General features: G+C 40.3%; 2 protein-coding genes across 7 annotated transcripts in view; one reads left to right on the forward strand and one right to left on the reverse strand.

Annotated features, from left to right (window-relative positions):
• The window catches only part of MAPK6 (mitogen-activated protein kinase 6), a 46,926-nt gene that overhangs the window by 17,462 nt on the left and 9,315 nt on the right, over nucleotides 1–20,149 (reverse strand). Inside the window, exon 1 of one of the 4 annotated variants that reach the window (XM_078448618.2) lies at nucleotides 18,437–18,549. The exons of 1 other annotated variant lie outside the window; for it this stretch is intronic. The gene's annotated coding sequence lies outside the window, so the exon portion shown is untranslated. Of the gene's footprint in view, nucleotides 1–17,772; nucleotides 18,073–18,422; nucleotides 18,550–20,149 lie in introns of those variants that run through there. 2 more of the 4 variants (XM_078448619.2, XM_081795872.1) reach the window with 2 other exon arrangements.
• Nucleotides 18,668–20,149, forward strand: part of LEO1 (LEO1 component of Paf1/RNA polymerase II complex) — a 76,861-nt gene continuing 75,379 nt past the window's right edge. For 2 of the 3 annotated variants that reach the window (XM_078448621.2, XM_060618511.3), the window contains exon 1: nucleotides 18,668–18,770. The gene's annotated coding sequence lies outside the window, so the exon portion shown is untranslated. The remainder of the gene's footprint in view (nucleotides 18,771–20,149) is intronic. The other variant, XM_078448622.2, reaches the window with a different exon arrangement.

Consider the following 20,149-nt stretch of genomic DNA (forward strand, 5'->3'; position numbering starts at 1 on the left):
ATAAACAACTACTGGTACATTGAACTTATTTATTTATAGTCACCAAATGGAAAGATGACCCTCAATCAAAAATAGCTATCCATGTTGTAAGCAATTCACATGTACTAGCTCCGACTCTAGATCCCACCATACTAGATACTTTATAGTATTTACAGTCATTAGGTTGTACCATTTCTTAAATGCCAATGAATGAAGGAAGGTTCATAATTGTTTTACAGAGCTCTTTAGAACTTTTTGAGGACAACATTAGTAACATTTCCCTAAAACAAACAAAAAAACATAATGAGCCTGCAATGTGTTAGTCTTTGTTAAAAAAACATATTTACTTATTAACTATGCCAATCGATATCGAATAAACAAAAATCTAATAGTACAAATAAGAAATCTGCAGAGCATGCTCTTCAGTTTACAAAAGAGTGAACCTGAACAGTGAATAAACCAATAAAGGTGTTTAACTCTACCAGTAATTAGAAAAATCAAATTATTCGAGAAGAAAACATTTCAGATTAGAAAAACATTTTTAAGAGTTTGCTAATATCAAATCTGAGGAGGAATGTGGAAAAACAAGGACTTTCATACAATATTGGTGAGTTGAAATGAGTAAAAGAATGAGAAAGAGCACTTTGGAATAAATAAATATGTATATGAATAAGTACCATACCTATGATTTGGTAATTTTTCTTCAAAAAACATTCCCTAGAGAAATACTTGCAAATGAAAAAATGCCCACTTTTTTTTGTAGTGGCAAAATATTAAAAACAGCCTAAACTTTCAACAATTGGAGAATAAATGAACTATATTCATATAGGGAACCACTATATAATAGTAAAAATGAATAGATGGTTGAAATCGCCATACACTCAATTTAAAAAAGCAAACTCAAGACAGAAACGGACATGCTGAAACCAGTTATTTCAGGCTCATAAACAGGCACAATGTTACTTTATATATCTATGTCTATATAGATAGATATAAATACAGATATATGGCAAATGTATTAAAAACATGATTGGTAAGTAACAAATTCATGATAATCATTACTTTGAGCAATGAGAGAAGGGATTACCAACAGGGTGGGGTTACACAGTATGCTACAACTACATCTTTAATTCTTTTTTAAAAATATGTATGGAGGCATGACAAATTATTAAGAATTTAATAGAACTGGGAGGTATGTATGTGAAGAGCTCATATAGTGGGGGAAGACTGGCTGACAAATAAGCAAAACACAGATGTCAGATGGCAATAACTGATGTAAAGAAAATAAAAGAGAAAGGGCACAGGGAGAGTGGTTAGGGAATGTCTCTAGTGAGGTGATATTGACAGCAAAGCCCCAAAGCAGGTGGGCCTCAGGGGTGCTGTGTGGGAGTAACTGTTGTGGACAGAAGGGCTAGCACATCAAAGCCCCTGAGGGTGAGTATGTGTCTCCTGTCTGAGACACAACTAGGTGGCCAATGTAGCAGCTCATTTAACGCATGTAATACAGGCTAACTCTTATATGAAAAGGCTTGTTGTTGCTGCTGCTTTTTGATCTAATAGCTGGCAAAGGTGTACGTACAGTGTTATTTTCTGAATGGGTCTGAAGAAATTGGAAGTGGGACAAGTGCAATATTCATTTATTCAAAGGGCTAATCATTTAAAGGCAATGACAGACATGAAATAAAGCAGTCCATTCTGAACTTGAATTATGTGACAACTTTCAATCACCTTCAGCTGTGGCTTAAGAGAACTGCTAGCACTCTCAAACACATGAGCTGTTTCACAGTAGTGAAGCTTTTGTACAATAGGGAATCTGCCTTTATTTCCTGCCTTCTTCATATTGCCACATACCTCACATGTGGAAATACAAGATTCTGAAAAATATAAGGTACAGCTACTTGCCACAACCTGAGCAAACCACTTTCAAGAAATCCACAAACATCATAACTGTGTGAAAGAGAAACTGATGATACTGATAACTCAGAGTCTAGATAAAGGATCCTTATGGCAACAATTTCACAAAAATTGATATTTACTATCACTGAGTTCTTTTAGTAAATATGAGCACTTCTTGTATCTGATTAATGTTGTCAACAACATTAATAGCCTAACAGCTTTGTTTTACTCTAACAGAGATAGTTTCTTCTCTTTGCAAGCTTTTGTCTGCTTCTCAGAAATCAAGGAAAAAAACAAACAAGCAGACTCCGAAAGATTCTGTACCTTACCAGTTTGTGCAAAACATTTTAAAGTTAAAGTCTGCAAACAAACTTTTGAATTAAAGAATGTTTCAATTTTTAAAAGGCTTTAATTAATACTATCTCCCCTTCCCCTCAATTTTTTCTAGTTGTATACATCTTGGTACTTCCAATTCTCTACCAAATATCCTTTAAGAAACAGTACTTTTTTAATTTATTTTTTAGAAAAAGGGAGAAAGAGAGCACATGCGAGTGACAAAGACAGAATCTTAAGCAGGCTGCTCAGCCCACAGCCTGACACAGGGCTCAATTCTACGACCCTGGGATCATGACCTGAGCCAAAATCAAGGGTTGGACCTTCAACCGACTGAGCCACCCAGGCGCCCCTAAAAAAACAGTATTTTTTTAAGGCGCCAATATTTCTGAAATTTTACATTTCCAGTCTCCACCCCAAACAGAATGTTTGTTTCATACTTATCTTCTTGCCCTTGTGTAGACAATTCCTTAAATCTCAGTCAACTTTTAAGTTTTCGATAAATGTACTCAGTTCTACAGACTTGACATACAGAAAAATCTCTAAGCACTCTCTTAAGCTTCTAGTTCACTAGTAGAGCAATCATAGTCAAGCGCAAATAATTTAGCTTTGCTAAAAGTGACACCGCTATTATTGGACAGAATAGCACTATAACAGGAACTGCAGCCAGATGACTGGAGAGTCATAAGAACGCCAAGATCTCCACTCAAGGCCTCCACCCACATCTGCTCCCTTTAAATCGTAGTGAGACCCAGAAGCATCACAGACCAAAAACAACAAGGATGACAATGCCTTTTCAGATATCTGTGACTGGTCAGCACTTACAGGGGTAGACAGTGGGTAAAAAATCATATTGGGGAAGGCAAGGACTTGTAACCAACCTGAGAATCACAGAGTCCTCATTACAGATTCAGATGATGACTATACTGAAAGACTTGAACAGACTTTACAGAAACATGAGACCATTCTAGTGAAAGAAAGGAATGTTAATCACCAAAACTATAATTCTACAGTGAGGATTACACTAATAAAAAAAATGGGGGGGGGGGGGTAAAGCTATTCTTGCCCAGTGATCTACCTCACTGCTCTGTACTAGTCTTTAAAATCCTTCAATATCCATTGGACCAAAAGCTATTGGAGCAGGTTTTCATCCAGGAGCTTGGAAAGTAAGCCCACCTTAATCAGTAAGTTGGAGATAACGCTATACTTCTGCAAGATAAAGTGGATCCACTGAATGTTTCCAATTCATTCATGCTCCTTTCAGCAAGTATTTACTAATTATATGCTATGTACCTGTGAATATACTAGGTACTGGGGGTAAAATAGTAAGTAAAAACAGACTTGTGCCTTGACCTCATGGGGTTTACAGTATGATTGGAAACAAACAATAAACTAATAAAAGGAAAAAAGAGGAAGGCAAAAGGGGACAAGTGGTACCAAGGAATGGTACAGGATGCTGAGAACCTGCACACTGGGGGATCTGACCTAATTAAGGAGATCTGGATGTATGCCTCTGGAAGCCACAAAAAGGCAAAGGCCTCCCATGCTCACTCTTAGTGACCATGAAGTCAGTTTCCTCCTTATCACCCTGATACAAATCCTGATGTCTCCAACTACCTCCATCTTATAGGTCAATCATGGAGTTCTTTGGCCTGAATAAAAGCATGCAGTTACAACTTAACTGGACCAGCAGATTACTGCTCAGAGCACCCTCCATCCATATCAACAATCTCTAGAAATGTCCTATTTATTCCATTTCCTCTACCATCTTTCATGTTTAACTTCATAAAAGTCAAGTTCAAGGCCTAGACTCAGGAAAAGATACATATTCCTTCTTCATTTCCACATACTTCAAGGGAGGAAAAGGAAAACTAAGATGGGACAGTAAGTAACTTAAAATAAACCTTCCCAGCATCCTTCTAATTTCTCTACCTCCAAATGTTACCCACTCCTACCAAACCCAGTGCTGATACTGTGTTGCCTGGAGAGGGATCCTTAATTAATTTAAATTTTAATTAACATTAGCCAATGTTTTGTTTTGAACAACAACTAGGTAAATAAAATGAATTACAAGGAATGATTTATAAGAATAAAGATGGCTTTATGCTTTACCTTTGGTCTTCAGTGATCCACCATATAACAGAAGTAAGTCTTCTATGTAGCCTAGTTTGGGTACCAGCTTCCTACATTTATGACAGTTCCCTGAAACTGCATTGGCCACACAGATCTCCTCAAGCACTCCTTTCTTCCCTTAATCATCCTGCTTTCTGTCACTTAGCCTACCGCCAAGCCAAGAGAAATACAGGCACTGTGAGTCAAGCCTAAGAATATTCAGTAAAGTTATAAAATGACAAAGAAAGAAATAAAACAGTTAAATAAATAACTTCACTCTGCCCCATCTTCCCGTTCTATAGAAACTGGATTTTCCTTCCCTTCCTATATAAGAACTTGGCCCCCTATCAGAAAAGGAGTCTGGATGTACAAAGCAAGTTTGAGGTGAGAGACTTAAACATATAAAGGTTACTTATCTGGTTTTCTCTTCCATCTTCCACTCTACTGCTTATCAGGTTAAACGTTGACATGGGTCATCTGGCCTGATCACATGCACTGACAACTCTCCACCTCCCCCTCCTCAATGCCTCTTGCCTACTTTGCTCCTCTCTAGGGTCAAGTGAGTAACTTGAGTTACCTGGAATCCAGCCAACCTCACATCTCCTCAGCCAAAACCTAGCTGCTTTTGGAGAGAAGGGAAAGGTTGAGCTCTATTTACATTCACCTAGGACTATCTCTTAACCCTGGCACAGAGAGGTGTTGTCATAGCAAATTCATCCTCCCCTAAGATCATGTCTCAAGCTCTCATCAAAGCTACTAAGTTTCTAGGGCAGAAAAGGCCAAAGGTTACAGCTTAACTGCTTGTTCATATTCATTGACAATGCCCTTGCTCCTGATGTAGGGGAGCCCTAAGAGTTACCAGGGATCCCTCTCAAGATATGGAACTCAAGGAGGCTCATTGTGCAAACTAATGTCAATGAATGATCTTAGCCTTCTGGGGTGGGACGAAGGACCTTAAAACTAAAACACCAAAGCCTAACAGGCCTTGCCTACTATCAGTATCTGCTATAGAAGCAAACTTACAAAGTCAAAGAGGATTACTTGGCTTCAAAGTATCCAATTTTTTAACAACTCTTCTACTCCCAGCTTCTGTTCTTAAATTGTCTGATCCTTTGCCTGAATATACTTTAAGAATTTGCATTTGCCTTTAACTATTTAAAAAGCCATTATAAAATAAATGCCATTATGTTTATTTAGGTGCTTATCTCTACTTGCTATTTATTCTAGGGTATCCATATTAGAATATAAAAACACAGACCAGATAACTTGGTCAAAGAATCTCTCAAGACCCTTCCAACTCTAAGTCTATGATCTGTGGAAATACATACAACAGGTCTTTTACTTATCTGGTCTTTGTTCCCAAGCACTTCTTATGGTGGTATGCTCAGAATGGGGGAAATGTGATTGAAACTGCTATATACTAAACATTAAACAAATACAATCCTTTCTACAAATTTATGGCTGGAAATTTAAAAATAATTATAATAACCCTTCATCCCCTCTCCTATCTTTCTCTTGCCTGAGACCTCATTTCTAAGACTCCTCTCTTAACTAATGTTAAGGCAACACCAGAGCAAATATATAAGCAGGAGACAAGTGGGCAGCCTCCTCCTTCAAGTGCCTTTGGCCATATGAGGATTCCAACCAGATGAAAATTAATATAAATATCTGTAGTCAACATAGGTTAGATTACTGTACACTAACAGAAAATCCCCAACATCTCATTGACTTACAACAGAAGTTTTAAGTCATGCTCATGCAACAAGTCCAACGTAGCTGTCATCCAAGTTGCTGAAGGAACTACCAGCTCTGCCACTGCCACTCGATGGTGCCAGAAGGAAACAGAATGTGGGAATACCTCACTGGTCTAAAGCTTCCATCCAAAAAAGACACATTTCACTTCTGCTCACATTTTACTGATCAAGGCAGGTCACATGGTCAAACCTGCTTCAAGGGAGTGGGGAAATGCAATCCCAACATAGTCCCAGGAGCAGATAACCAAGATGTTTTGAACAGCTTTGACTGAAATAGCTTTAATTCTACCATCCATTACATTTTTATTCAACAAAACCTTACTGCATGCTTACCACATGCCAGACATTGTTTTAGGCATTAAGATATAGCAGGGATCAAAATAGTTTAAAAAAACAAACACCCTGACCTCATGGAGCACATACTCCTAGATCATTGTAGTAGATTCTTCCCTCGCCCACTAACATTTCTTCCCCCCCCCTTCTTTTCTAATAGTATTCTCCTTCCCTTGTCTTAGGCCATCCTTGCCCAATCTAATCTCATCTCTACTCTTCAGATCCCTCTACACTTCCAGGGCACCGTTCCCCTCCCCTTTGTTGCATGTAGCTCTTTTTTAAAATAAAAGGTTTGAGATTCAGTTGCTTTATTAATACTTTCTGAGCATAGTACCTGGTACTTGTAGGCATTTTAAAAACTGTACTGAGTGAATTAATGTAAATATCAAATTGTATTTGACAGTAAGAAGTTTTGGAGAAGATAAGCTCTATCCTCAATTTTTTCAGAATCAGATCATACTCTGACCTACCACAGGGGAACATCAGTGATGACTCCTAGATCTGGTACTTTCCTTTCCAGGCATTCCCCCCAGGAGCCTCACCCTATGGTAAACACACAGGTTTATCAACATGTGAAACAAGCTCACTCAGACTGAAAACAAAAACAAAAACCTTCAGCTTTGTTATAGTGCCTTTTTTTGTTGTCGAGGTAGTAAGAAGGGGTTGTACCACTGAAATAGAGTCTTATATTAGTAGACAAGCAGGATTCTATAGGAAGCCATTAGCCCATGTGATAGCAAGTAGGTATCATGAAGATATGGGAGACCTTGACATTATTCTGATTATTCTTCAGTTCATCCTAGCAGGCTCTATGGCATTTAACATCAAAGCTTTCCAGACTGCACATCAAACATAACTGCTGTCATTTTTCAGCTAACCCTGGTGAGGGTATGAAGAAGGCCATGCAAAACACTTTTGGACTCTCATCAAATGGACAGAACCACATACTTCATTGGAGAATAATACTCAATTAAAAAAAAAAAAAAATGAATCAGAATGGCATGTAACTTTCCTGGAATATCCTTCCTGGTTTGTTTCTCATTTTCTCCAAGGCTGAACAAGCTTACAAGATTAAAAAGCACAGTGTAAGTTTCCTGTCAGATTCACACTAACGTTTGGCACTACTGAAAAATTCCTGTCTGGGTTCACTAAGCCCATATTAAAAGGGGGTAAAAAATGAATTAAAGAGATCTGACATCTAGTTCAGGATTCAAGGCTAAATTAGCTGTGTATCAAAGTAGTCCACATTTCTAGGCCTCAGTTCCTCATCAGGAAAATGATGTAGCTAAACTACATGACTACTACAGCCTCTTCCAGCTCTAAAATTTTATAATTTTTTTAAGTTTATTTATCTTTTTTGAGAGACAGTGTGAGTGGGGGAGGGGCAGAGAAAGGGAGAGAGAAAATCCCAATCAGGCTCTGTGCTGCCAGTGCAAAGCCCAATGCAGGGCTCGAACCCATGAAACCGTGATATCATTCCTTGAGCCAAAATCAAGAGCTGGATAATTAACCAACTGAGCCACCCAGGTACAACCAAAGTTTTATAATTTTAAAGAAAGGTTCAGGATTTCCACTTCTGATTGGAATGCAGAAAATTACAAGACTCTATTACTCTCACCCTATAAACCACAATAAGTTGGATAAGCTACAATATTGCAGTTTTAAAACAAACTCAACAGGAAATCTAAAGATGCAAAGAAATCTAAATTCTAAAAAAATTTTTTTAATATTTATTTTTGAGACAGAGAGAGAGAGAGAGAGAGAGAGCGCGCGCGCACGCAAGCAGGGGGAGGGGCAAAGAGAGACACAGAATCCAAAGCAAGCTCCAGACTCTGAGATGTTAGCACACAGCCTAACACAGGACTCGAACCCACGAACTGTGAGATCATGACCTGAGCTGAAGTAGGTCGCTTAACTGACTGAGCCATCCAGGTGCCCCAAAGAAATCTAAATAAATTCTAGAAAACATTAAGCCCTTCATAAAAGAAGGACCATGGCATAACTATTCTCATTCCTGGCAAAGTAAATAATTTACCACTAACAAAACTGAGAAGAAACCAACCAAATTTATAACCAACTTTAATAGCTACATGTGGTTTCAGCAAACAGATTAGAATTCAGAGGAGGCCCAGCTTCAAGTCCCACCCGCCAACTCTTCCCCACAGGTCCTCACTGAGAACAAAAATCTGAGGGTAAGGCAGGAAAGCTGAGAGAGAATCTCATGAAGCATATGGGCCTCCAACACATCCAAGGCAGCTGCCCTCTGAGGGCGGTGGCGAGGGACAAGTCAGGAAGCAATGCATTCTGAGTATAAGGCAGATGTTCTTCCTAAAGCAAATAAACAGGGCAAAAACACAAAGTACAGAAAACCTGAAGTGGTACCAGAAAGCAAAGAAATGTCCAAGCAGTCCCACGAGCTAACAGCTAGGCTGAACAGACTCAGAAAGCTGACAGGGTAGAAATATATGAAGAGATAGTCAACAAAGACTTTCCAAAACTGACAAAAGACACCTACTCACAGACTCAACAACTCAATGCAAGGCAAGCAGGATAAATATAAAGAAATTCATACCTAGGCAGATCATAGCCAAATTGTTGAAAATGGAGGAGGAGGAAAAAAAAAAAAAAGAGCTCCTCTTAAAAGCAACCAGGTAAAAAAGAGTTAAATATATTAAGAGAAGAATGAATAGGATGGCTGATTTATCACTAGAAATGATGAAAGCCAGAAGACAACCTAACGTCATCTTTCAAGTGCCAAAAAAAAAAAAAAAAAAAGGAAATATTAACCCAGAATTCTGTATCTAGGGAAATACATTTCAAAAGTGAAGATGAAATACAGACATTTTCAAAGAGACAAAAGTGACAAGAATTGGTCTCCCTCAGACTTTTGCTAAAAAAAATGCTAAAAGTTCTTGGGCTGAAGGAAAATGACAACAAATGGAAGCTGCAGAAAGGAACAAAATCTCTGGAAGGGGTAAATAACTGGAGAATATAAAAAATCTTAAAACAAAACAAAAAACATCTACATGTTTAAATGTCTTTAAGAGATTACTGATTTAAAGCAAAAATAATAATGTATCATGGGGTTTACAGCACATGTAGAAATAAATTTTAAGACAACAAGAGCACAAAGTGCTGGAAAGGGGTGAACTGAATCATGCAATTCTAAGGTTTACAGAATTGGTGAAATAATTTATAATATTTTAAAAAGACTGTGATAACTAGTAAAAGGCTCACAGGTTATCCTTAAACACCTTCTTCCTTTTTGGTCATTATGTTTACTTAATAACATGTCCATCAATGGAGAGTAAAAGGAAGGGAAAAAAGGAAAACTAAATAAATCAACAACTGCAAGTAATGACTTAGTTTGTCAAGAGGTTCTTTTATACTTTTACATCAATCATAATATAAACCAATACATTAAATGTTACAGATTCATTGGTAATTCTGAAAGAAATGGAAATTAACCATGTTAATCAAGATATACATATTTTCATTGAAATAACAAACTTGATTAAGAATGTATTATGTGGCAACTATTGTACTGGACATATACTCTTATACTAAATCCTAACAAGGCTGTAAAATGGATTTTATGACCTTTATTTCAGACAATTTAAATAATGCATTCAACATCACACATCAATGAAAGAGCCATGATTTGAATCTCAGGTTGCAAACTAAAGCCCATGACCTTCTCTCAAATAATAATGCTTTTTTTTTTTTTACTGACCAGTAAACACTCCCCCACCTCTTACAGAGTACAATATATTTCCTACAGACAGGACACTCTTCTGTATAACCAAAAAGTAATCAAGATCAGGAAATTAACACTGGTATAATACTACTATCGAATACTCAGATCCCATTTAAGTTTCTGCAATTATACCAATAATGTACTTGAGAGCTAAAGGACCCAGGCCAGAATCACATGTTACATTGACAACACAATCTTTAATGTAGTTTTCCCTTTTAGAAGCTTAAAGGAATCAAACATTTTCTATAGTCCACAAAAATTTAATTTACTGAGTACCTGGCATGTGTCAGGCACTATTTGATATTAAGACAGTTAAGGTTCTTCTACTTCCAAAGAGTTTACAATCTAGTTTACAATCTAGTGAGGACAGATTAACAAAGAAATAACATAACTCCAGATTTATCTAAGTGCTATGATTGAGTGTCTGGGAAATGGCCATCTAAGAAGCTGAAATCTAAATAAGACGGTACCAGCATTGCTATGAGATGGGAGCAGAGCATTCCAAGCAGAAAAAACAGCAAATACAACCTAAAGAAGGAAAGAACGTGGTATTTTGGAGGAAAGGATGGCAGTGTAGCCACAGCATCCTGAGCAAAGAGAGGGGGGAGTGATGTGGAGTTAAAACTAGACAAGTAGAAAAATAACACATGAGGCTCTGAATTTTACAGTAAGCACAAAGGAAAGCTATGAAGGATTTAAGCAGACAACTGGCACAGTTTCATTTACATTTTAAAAAGATGAATTCTGGCTACTGGTAGGAGAATGGACTGAAGATAATAGAGTGAAAGTAGAACCAGTTAAAAGCTATTTTCAGTAGGCCAAGTGAGGTGATGGTGGCTAAAACTAGGATGGTAGCAATCAAGATGTAAAATAGGAGAGAGATTCAAACAATATTCTGGAGACTAAGAGAATCTGGTGATGGATTAGACATGGGGGGTAAGGGAAAGAGGATTTAAGGACAACACCTAGGTGCCAATTACTGAGATGGGGAAGACTGGAAGAATAATAATATGGGAAAAAGTTCTATTTTGGATATGTTAAGCCTATTTACATAGTGTCTGTTTAGGTAACTGAGTGGTAGTATCAGGTACACACTGGATAATGTCTGGAGCTCAGGTGAGAAGTCTAAATGTAAATCTGAGAATTATCCACAGTAGACAGTACTTAAGTTGAATGAGTCGACCAGCTGGGAAAAGAATTTAGAAAGGGTTGGGGGAGGCCCAGAACTAAACTCTGGGATATGCCAATATGTGGAGGCAGGTAGAGGACAGAAGCCTGTAAAAAATTTTAACAAGGTGTGAGGTAGCAGAAAAACAAGAATATATGTCTCATAAGCTAAGAAAAGCAGGTGAATATGCAGAAAACAGTAGTCAACTATATTGAATTCTATTACAAGATCCGGTAAGATGAATTTGGTAAATCAAAAGTCACTGGTATCTTGATTAGAGCAATTTCATGGGGTTGAGATGGTGACAGAAGCCAGTCTAGAGCAGGCTGAGGAGCAAAGAGGAGAGAGCACACAAAGACAACCCCTGAAATTTTGCTTCAAAGACAATCAGAGAAATGAGAAATTAGACAGTAGCTAGAGGAGAATGTGCAATCAATCAGGAGAGGGTATGTAACAGATTTCTATAGACATACTGTTCAATATGGTAGCCAATCAGCCACATATGGCTACTGAACAAATGAAATATGGTTAGAAGGCTGAGAAACTGATAGTTTTTCCTCAATAAATTTTTATTTAAATAGCCACATGTGGCCAGTGGCTACCACATTAGATAGTTCAGAGCACATTTATGTACTAATAAAGACGATCCAGTAGAAAGGGAAAAATTCATGATACAACCAAGAGATGAGTCCATAAGAAGTCAAGAGAAGGAAAGCAGAGCTCAAGTGGAAGAATCTACAAGGGATATGACACAAGTGAAGCAAAGCATGAAGTTACAGCAACCAGTGGAAACCAGTAAAATCTAAAATTACACTATGTCTTAAGCCTGGTTGAAATTTTAAGCATAAGACTAAATTACAGAAGGCCATAAAAGCTAACCAGGAGGTCTTAGGAAGGCAATTTGTATTTACTAAGTATGTATTAAGCGCGAGGCATTTTCAAAGTGACAAATTATTTCTGCTACTCAGAACTAGTACCTTGCAAATCTTATTTTACAAACAAAAGTACTGATACTCTGAGAGAGAAAACAACTTCACTGAAATCATATACATAGTAAATGTGAAGATCTGGACACTGGCCAGTCTGATTTACCTTAGGGTTAGTTCTTCCCTGTACCTAATGTGCGAAGTTAAGAATCAATCAATGTTTCTGCACCTGGAAATAATATAAAAAATGGCAGGGGTGCCTAGGTGGCTCAGTCGGTTAAGCGTCTCTTTATTTTGGCTCAGGGTATGATCTCGTGGCTTCTGAGTTCAAGCCCCGTATCGGGCACTCTGCTGTCAGTGCATGAACCCCTTTCAGACCCTCTGTCACCCTCTCTCTCTGCCTCTCCCCCACTTTCTTGCGCTCCTGCTCTCTCTCTCTCAATAATAAATAAAACATTTTTTAAAAATGGCAGATCAATCTGGCAGCTATCAACAAGTGCCAACAAGCCTGGAGGTACTAGACCAGAGGCAAAAACTATCCCCTCGATACTATCTACAAGATAATTAAGGCACATTTATTTAACAACTATTTTTAATTTTTTAATGTTTATTATTTTTGAGCAAGAGAGACAGGGTGTGACCGGGAGAGAGGCAGAGAGAGAGGCACAGAATCCAAAGTAGGCTCCAGGCTCTGAGCTGTCAGCACAGAGCCTGATGCTGGGCTCAAACTCAGAACCGTAAGATCCTGACCTGAGTCGAAGTCAGACACTTAACTGACTGAGCCACCCAGACGCCCCTTTAATTTTTTTAATCTGAGTGAAAATAACTTTATTAAGACAAACAGGAAAACATACATTCTTGCAACTTACATTATCTACTAAATACAACAGTATCAATCAGAAAACTGGCAGTACTTTATATTAACTACTAAAATCATATCTGGGTATAATGGAAAAGCAAGCAGTTAGAAACCATCTTTCCAATTTGTAAATGAAGAAGGAAATTATTTTTTAATATTTATTTATTTTGAGAGAGTGAGCGAGTGGTGTGGTGGGGGAGGCAGACAGGGAGAGAATCCCAAGCAGGCTCTATGCTGCCAGCACACAGCCCTACGCGGGCGGGGCTCAATCTCAGGAACAGTGAGATCATGACCTGAACTGAAATCAAGAGTTGGCTGCTTAACCAAGTGAGCCATCCAGGTGCCCCAAGAAGGAAATTATTAAACTGAGCCTAATCAGTTATTAAATTACACCTTAGATTATTTTAAATTTGGTGCAGGCAAAAATCATCTAGATCTGCACCGTCCAATATGGTAGCCACTAGCTACACGCAGCTATTTAAATATAATTAAAACAGGGGCGCCTGGGTGGCTCAGTCGGTTGAGTGTCCGACTTCGGCTCAGGTCATGATCTCATAGTTCGTGAGTTCAAGCCCCGTGCTGACAGCTCAGAGCCTGGAGCCTGCTTCAGATTCTGTGTCTCCCTCTCTCTCCGCCCCTCCCCTGTCTGTGCTTTGTCTCTCTCTCTCTCAAAAATAGACATTAAAAATAAATAAATAAAATTAAGTTAAACATTCAGTTCCTCAGGTGCACTAGGCATCATAAAGTGCTCAACAGTTACATGTGGCTAGTGGCTACCTCACTGGACAACAAAGAATACAACACTTCCATCATCACAGAAAGTTCTATTAAACAGTGATCAATTAGAGCTTCAATTTCCCTTTTGACTTTTTTCAGGAGACCCAATAAAAGGAGCAACTCAGAAAACCTGAATTTTCCAAATCAGTCACTAACCAGTTAAGCAACTAAATATACATCATTTAGCAGAGCTTCTAGAAATGAGTGTGCATTTGAATCACCTAAGAGTCCTGTGAAAATGTAGATTCTAATTCAGTAGGCCTTGGGATGGGGTGGAGAACTCTGCACTAACAAATTTCTGGGTGATGTTAATACTGCTGGTTCAGAAATAACACTGAGTACTAAGATGTTAGTTCTCTCTGGGCCTCGGGTTCCTCAGCTATCATGTACCTGGGGTAAGAAAATGGCCATGACTCCTCTGTAAATGCTAATATTTTATAGTTGATACAGAATTAAATGCAGAGATTTCATTCTCAGCAGAGGAAGTTTCTTCCCTGAAGTATTCTAACAAACAACTTTTGTGCTACCATTTTTTTCCCATGAAATGACATACTAACTTTAAATGAAAATCAATGGAAAAATCTGATTTGCTATATAAACGTTCAATCTGTGTACACTTTTAAATCCTTAAATAGATTTAAAGGGCTGACATGTATGAAAGACAAACCTTTTAAGAACCATCAGCGGGGCACACTATATTTTCTAAATACACAGCTTATGGAAGAAAAAACTTGATGCTGGACTCAGCCCATACCACTGTTACCTTAAAAGCATCAGCTCCACATGAAAAGCCAACTCCCTGGGAAAAGCCATTAACTACAATAACACTATGTTGTTTTGTTTTTGTAAAGTTTCAGTCAGGTCTCTGAGCAATAATACTGACCAAAATCCCCATACCACTAGCAAGCTACAGAGTAATGTTAACAGCCCACAAAACAGGCTGAAGGAGCTGACACAGGGCAGCCAACAATGCCACAAAGAACTTATTTTGAGACATCTATTTTAACAGGAGTCCTAGAGTAACACATGGTTCAAATGGGCAATGCGAACAAGGAACTGGACCGCAGAGGTGTGGCTCACCGTTTCATAAGGATCTCAAGGAAAGGAGACAGGCTAAGGTATCCAGTTTGTTCATAAATTCTGAATTATGAATGACAGGTAATTATCTATACTCTTAAAAAGATAATACTGCGGGGGGGGGGGGGAGCGCAGTCAGTTAAGCATCTTACTCTTGATCTCAGCTCAGGTCATGATCTCATGTGAGTTAGAGCCCCACATCGGGCTCTGTGCTGATGGCACAGAGCCTGCTTAGGATTCGGTCTCTCCTGCTCTCTCTGCCCTGCCCCTGCTTGTGCACCCACTTGTTCTCTCAAAATAAATAAATATACTTAAAAAAATTTTTTTTAAACCTGGAAATACAACATGTTCAACCTCTAGGTGATAGGATGTTTTGAAAATATACGATACTTTTACATTTGTATTTTTATACTTCCTTTAGTGGGAAATACAAAGTTTAAATTAAACTTCATTAAACTTCTGTATAAATCATGGAAGGATCTTCCAAAATCTTTCCAAAGATTTAATTCACATTAACAATACACCTTACTACCTGCAAAACTCTTCAAATAAATCACTTTGAGAAGAAAACCTAGGGGATGGGGAGTTTTTCTTCTCACTTTTAAAACAAACTGCTATTCTCCTCAATCTTTTTTCCCCCCTCAGTCTTATTTTAAGCCAACCTGCTAAATGGTGGCTTTAAAAACTCTGTCAAAATATCTTGTTACCAAATTTCAGTTTGAGTCCTAAATTTGGAACCTTACATTCTGCTGGTCTTTAAAAAAAAGACTGATGAGGGGTGCCTGGCTGGCTCAGTCAGTGGAGCATGGGACTCCTGACCTCAGGGTTGTGAATTCGAGCCCCATGTTGGGTGTAGAGACTACTTAAAAATTAAAAATAATTAAAAATAAACTTGGGGGAAAAAAGCACTGATGAAAAAGTGCCTATAACAACACCTACTTCAAGTTGTCTTTATTAAAACAGAAAATTCATGTAGATCAGGAGAAAGCACTATGTATAATTCTATCAGAGTGAAATGCTCATGTTCAGAGCTATATCCGATTAATATTTCTGCACCTTTACATTTATTTAAACTAACTTCTAGATATTAAAGATAACTTTTAAATTACCAATGAGAACATAAGGTTAATTTCTACCCATACCACAAAAGTTCTGTTTTTAAATAATCCTTAACAAATCTCTCAATAAGGGAAGAACTGCTAGTATCAAACGTTTAATCATAGCAACTGACCAGCAATTAATTTTACCTCTCAACAAACGTTACAAAATTCCACCTGTAGGTTATATGACCTTCTTTTAAAATGCAATTTAAGAAGCCATTACTCTTAGAGAAACTGTGGCTCCTCTTGAGAGAATTATGATGTGGACAGAAACATTTTAGCCCTATCATTTAAAAAAATACAGTGTATAAAAAAAAAAGGGCCACGTAGCAGTCCGTGGGCAGTATGAGTCATCATCCAACTCAAAACTTGCCACACTTCTAAGCTTCCTCCTACCAGACCCCATCCCCTTCAGTAATGTACCCTGAGTCAGCAAACCTTACTATTTTGTCAGTTATGAATTCTCACGATGCTTAAATGAACTTATGCAAAACACTGCAACACATTTAGTACTAACACTTGTCATGAGAACATGTGCTGTTTCTATCGCAAAATTAACTCATCTTCAAATCAATCTTCTTCAGATTCTTTCTTAATCACAAAGAGTAGCCAAACACTACATTTAATCCTCTTTTGCAAGTAAATGAACTCCAAAATATGGTCATATATAAAGGTTTTTATAAACAATTCCCTATTTCCCAGAGATTTTTTTTTTTTTTTTGCTTAACAGTAACATCTAAATAATAAAACATGTCCTGCTCAAATCTGGCATATTTCCTAGATGACTACAATTACTGAATTTAGAACACCAATAAGCAATTTTACAAGTTTCACCAGGCAATTCTTACTAAGTGATGTAACATATATATGTGAAAGGACTTTACACTCCTTGGCACACTGCAAGCAAGCCCTTCATAAACGTGTTTGAACAACGACTTGTTAGAGAGGTTAGAAATTCTTCCACCCAGTTCAAAATTACTTTTCACACATTAAAACCTGACATTTCTAAGAAGAAACTCTAGAAGCCGTTCCTTTTCAGGGCCAGGCCCTGTTTGGACCCTACATTCTTCCTGTCAGATTACTCTTTCCATCTCAGTTTCCCAACGCTTAAGAGAGAATATATCCAATCAGAACTTTAAAACAGAACAAGGCTAGAAGAAACAAGCAATCAGAAAATTACACTGAAGCTGTCTGAGCTCCATTTTGTCCCCCGTTAATTTTTTTCCCTTGACAAATCATCTTGCATCGTTAAAAAAGTTAATACTGACTTTTAAGAGCATTTTTAGCACTGAAGAAAACAACACGAATTTTGCTGCAAACGCAATAAAGCTTCTAATTCCACCACTTCATTGGATGTTTGCCAATGAGCAAGCAAAAGATAAATAAAACAGGAAAGGAATCAAAAAGATCCTGCTTCACAGAGCTCCCACCTAACACCTGAACCAGTTGAGTCTCGCTAAGCCAAGGAACAAAGGAGGCTAGAAGACCTTTACTTTTCAACGCACCTCACTAAATCAGATAAAAACGCACAGCCAAGTGAAGAGGCCCTTTTCAGTGAACTGACAAAACAAGTTTCCATTTGGGTACTTTCAAAGACCAATGCTCCAAGTCCCGAACGCAGCTAAGGAAAGGCTGCAGGGGGGGGGGGGGGGGGCTGGAGAAAAGAAATTAGGAATTCCGACTCGGACAAGTTTTCTGTACCTCATTTACAGCTACAACTCAAAACTTAAGCAGAAGACTTCGGGGCTCTGAGACCAGCCGGGTGAGTGGTGCGCGCTACGCAATTCGCCGAGTCCACTGGAGACTTTGCCCGGCCGGAGTCAGCTGAGGCCGAGTCACCGGAGTGGGATGGGGGAGGAGACGCGGGAGCATTTCGAAGGCAGCGTGCCAAGAAGGCGAGACTCCGCGCCACCTCACGCTCCCCGGGCCGCCCATCCCGGCCGCCGCCCCTCGCCCGTCGCTCGCCGCCCGGGGCGGGCTTCGAACCCGCGGAGCCCGGCGCGGGTGGCGGTGCCGCAGCGGAGCAGCGGGGCCCCGGGGCCGGCGGGCGCGGCCGGGCCCGGCAGCCTGCGAGGGGCGTGCCGGGTGGGAGGGGCGCGCCGGCCGCTCTGCCGGCCCCACGCGGGGACCCCGGCCCGCCGCCCGCCGGCTCGCGCGGGGACGCGCCGGCCAGGCCCGAGCGGGCGGGCCGGCGGGCGGGAGGGCCGGAGACGGAACAAAAGCGCCTTTGTTGAGCGGCGGCCGCCGGAGGGTCACACACAATGGAGGAAGGAGCCGGCTCCGCCGCCGCCGGCGGGCCCGCCGCGGCGCCCTCCAGAGCCGCCCCGCCGGCGCGCCCCGCACACGTACACACACACACACTCACGGGACTTCTCCGGCTCATCGAGGGAGTGCGGGGCCCGCGGACAGCCCCCAATGTCGGCTCAGGTCTCCGGCTGTGCTGGCGGCAGCGGCGTCTCCGAGGCTCTCGCTTTGCCGCAGTCGCCGCCATGTAACCCCGACCCGCGAGAGAGGGCGAGGGAGAGGGGGCGGGGTATCCATGAGCCACGCCCCCTCGCGTCACAGGCTCACTCCACGGGTTCCCCCGCCCCCGCTCGGCCCCGAGCGCCTGCACGCGCCGGAATTTCCAACGCTGGTGACTGGGTTCCGCGCGCTGCGGGGGCGGCGGGAGAGGCACGCGGTGTCATCAGCCACCTCAGGTGGGCTGGGCTGGGCCGGGGGCTGGGTGGGAGGTGGGCAGACGGGCCCTCTGTGCTCTGCCCTTGCCACATCACTATAGCACAAAGTGACCAAACTCCTTGCTAGTGTTTATTTGCTCACCTACTACGGGCAAGCCACTGGGCCATCCGAGAGGAGTGAGCCTTAGCCCGTGTGCTTAGGGATGGGCCGGGAAACAAGAAAGCCTGGGCCTGAAGACAGGTTGGCTAGAAGGTAGCAGCCTGAGTACGAAGCCAACACTGTTAGCGGCTAAAAGCTAAGAAGGTCATTAATTCTGCCTGAGGGTATGGAGGAGGGCTTCTAAGTGAGGTCGCCACGGGTGATCTTTCATCTGGACCAGAAGGAGCAGATATAACCAGAGGAGGCTCAGCTGGATCTGAAGGAGATATAACCAGAGGAGACGAGGGGGAGGGTGTTGTTGCGTTGGGAACAGCAAGAGAGCTAAAACAGGAAGGAGAGCACCTGGCTTGTTGCTGAGCTGGGACTAGGCCTGAATCAGAATTTGGGAAGGGGTGTACTGTGAGATGTAGTGGGAAATGTAGATTGGTGCCTTCTTGGGACTACTTGGATGAAAGCAAACTTAATTTTATTTACCATGACTTATTTGGTCCAAGGAGACTTTCCAGCATTTATGGGAAATTTATGTAGTTATTTATCAATTTAGAGACACGGGTCAGCACATTTTTTCAATGACTTAATAATTCCTGGTGAGGACCAAACGTTTGGTAGCCCCTTAACCATTATTATGCCCATCTTCAAGCTTGAGGCAAATAACCACTTTAAATATCACATAGTAGCTTGAAGTTAAGTGGTTGGGATAGAGCTGGTGTGTTCTATATGTTTTATATTTAAAACAGTATCATCTGAGTACCAGGTGTGAAGAGGTTGAGTAGATAAAACCAAGAGAAAGGGGGAGCCTGTTTCCAACCGCAAGATTTTGTGGATGCAGTCTCTCTGCAACAAGAGCTCCTTAGGTGTGACCATTACACATCCCTCCTGCCCCCGCAATAGGATACCCTCAGATCCCTGAGACACCCTTCCTTCCTTGTCCATCAATGTTTGATCACCAGCAGGAGATAGGAGGAAAACAAATAAATACTGCTTTTCCCTTGAGAGCTTGTAATGTAGTGTCAACTCCTGACATCCAGCAAAGACAACCAAAAGAACCTGTTGATCAAAGCCAAGTTTATTGCTTACAACAGTAAGTGATACCACTATGTTGATAGTCTTAGCATCTCAAAAAGGGATGTCATGCGTAGAATAGTTCTAAGATTCAGGGCATCTGGTTTAAGACAAGTCTTTTCAATGAAAGCATGATTGAGACTGGACTGAATTTATAATATCATTCAGGACGATTACA

The sequence above is a fragment of the Panthera onca genome, chromosome B3 (assembly GCF_046562875.1).
Source record: "Panthera onca isolate mPanOnc1 chromosome B3, mPanOnc1 haplotype 2, whole genome shotgun sequence".
Classification (NCBI taxonomy): Eukaryota; Metazoa; Chordata; class Mammalia; order Carnivora; family Felidae; genus Panthera; species Panthera onca.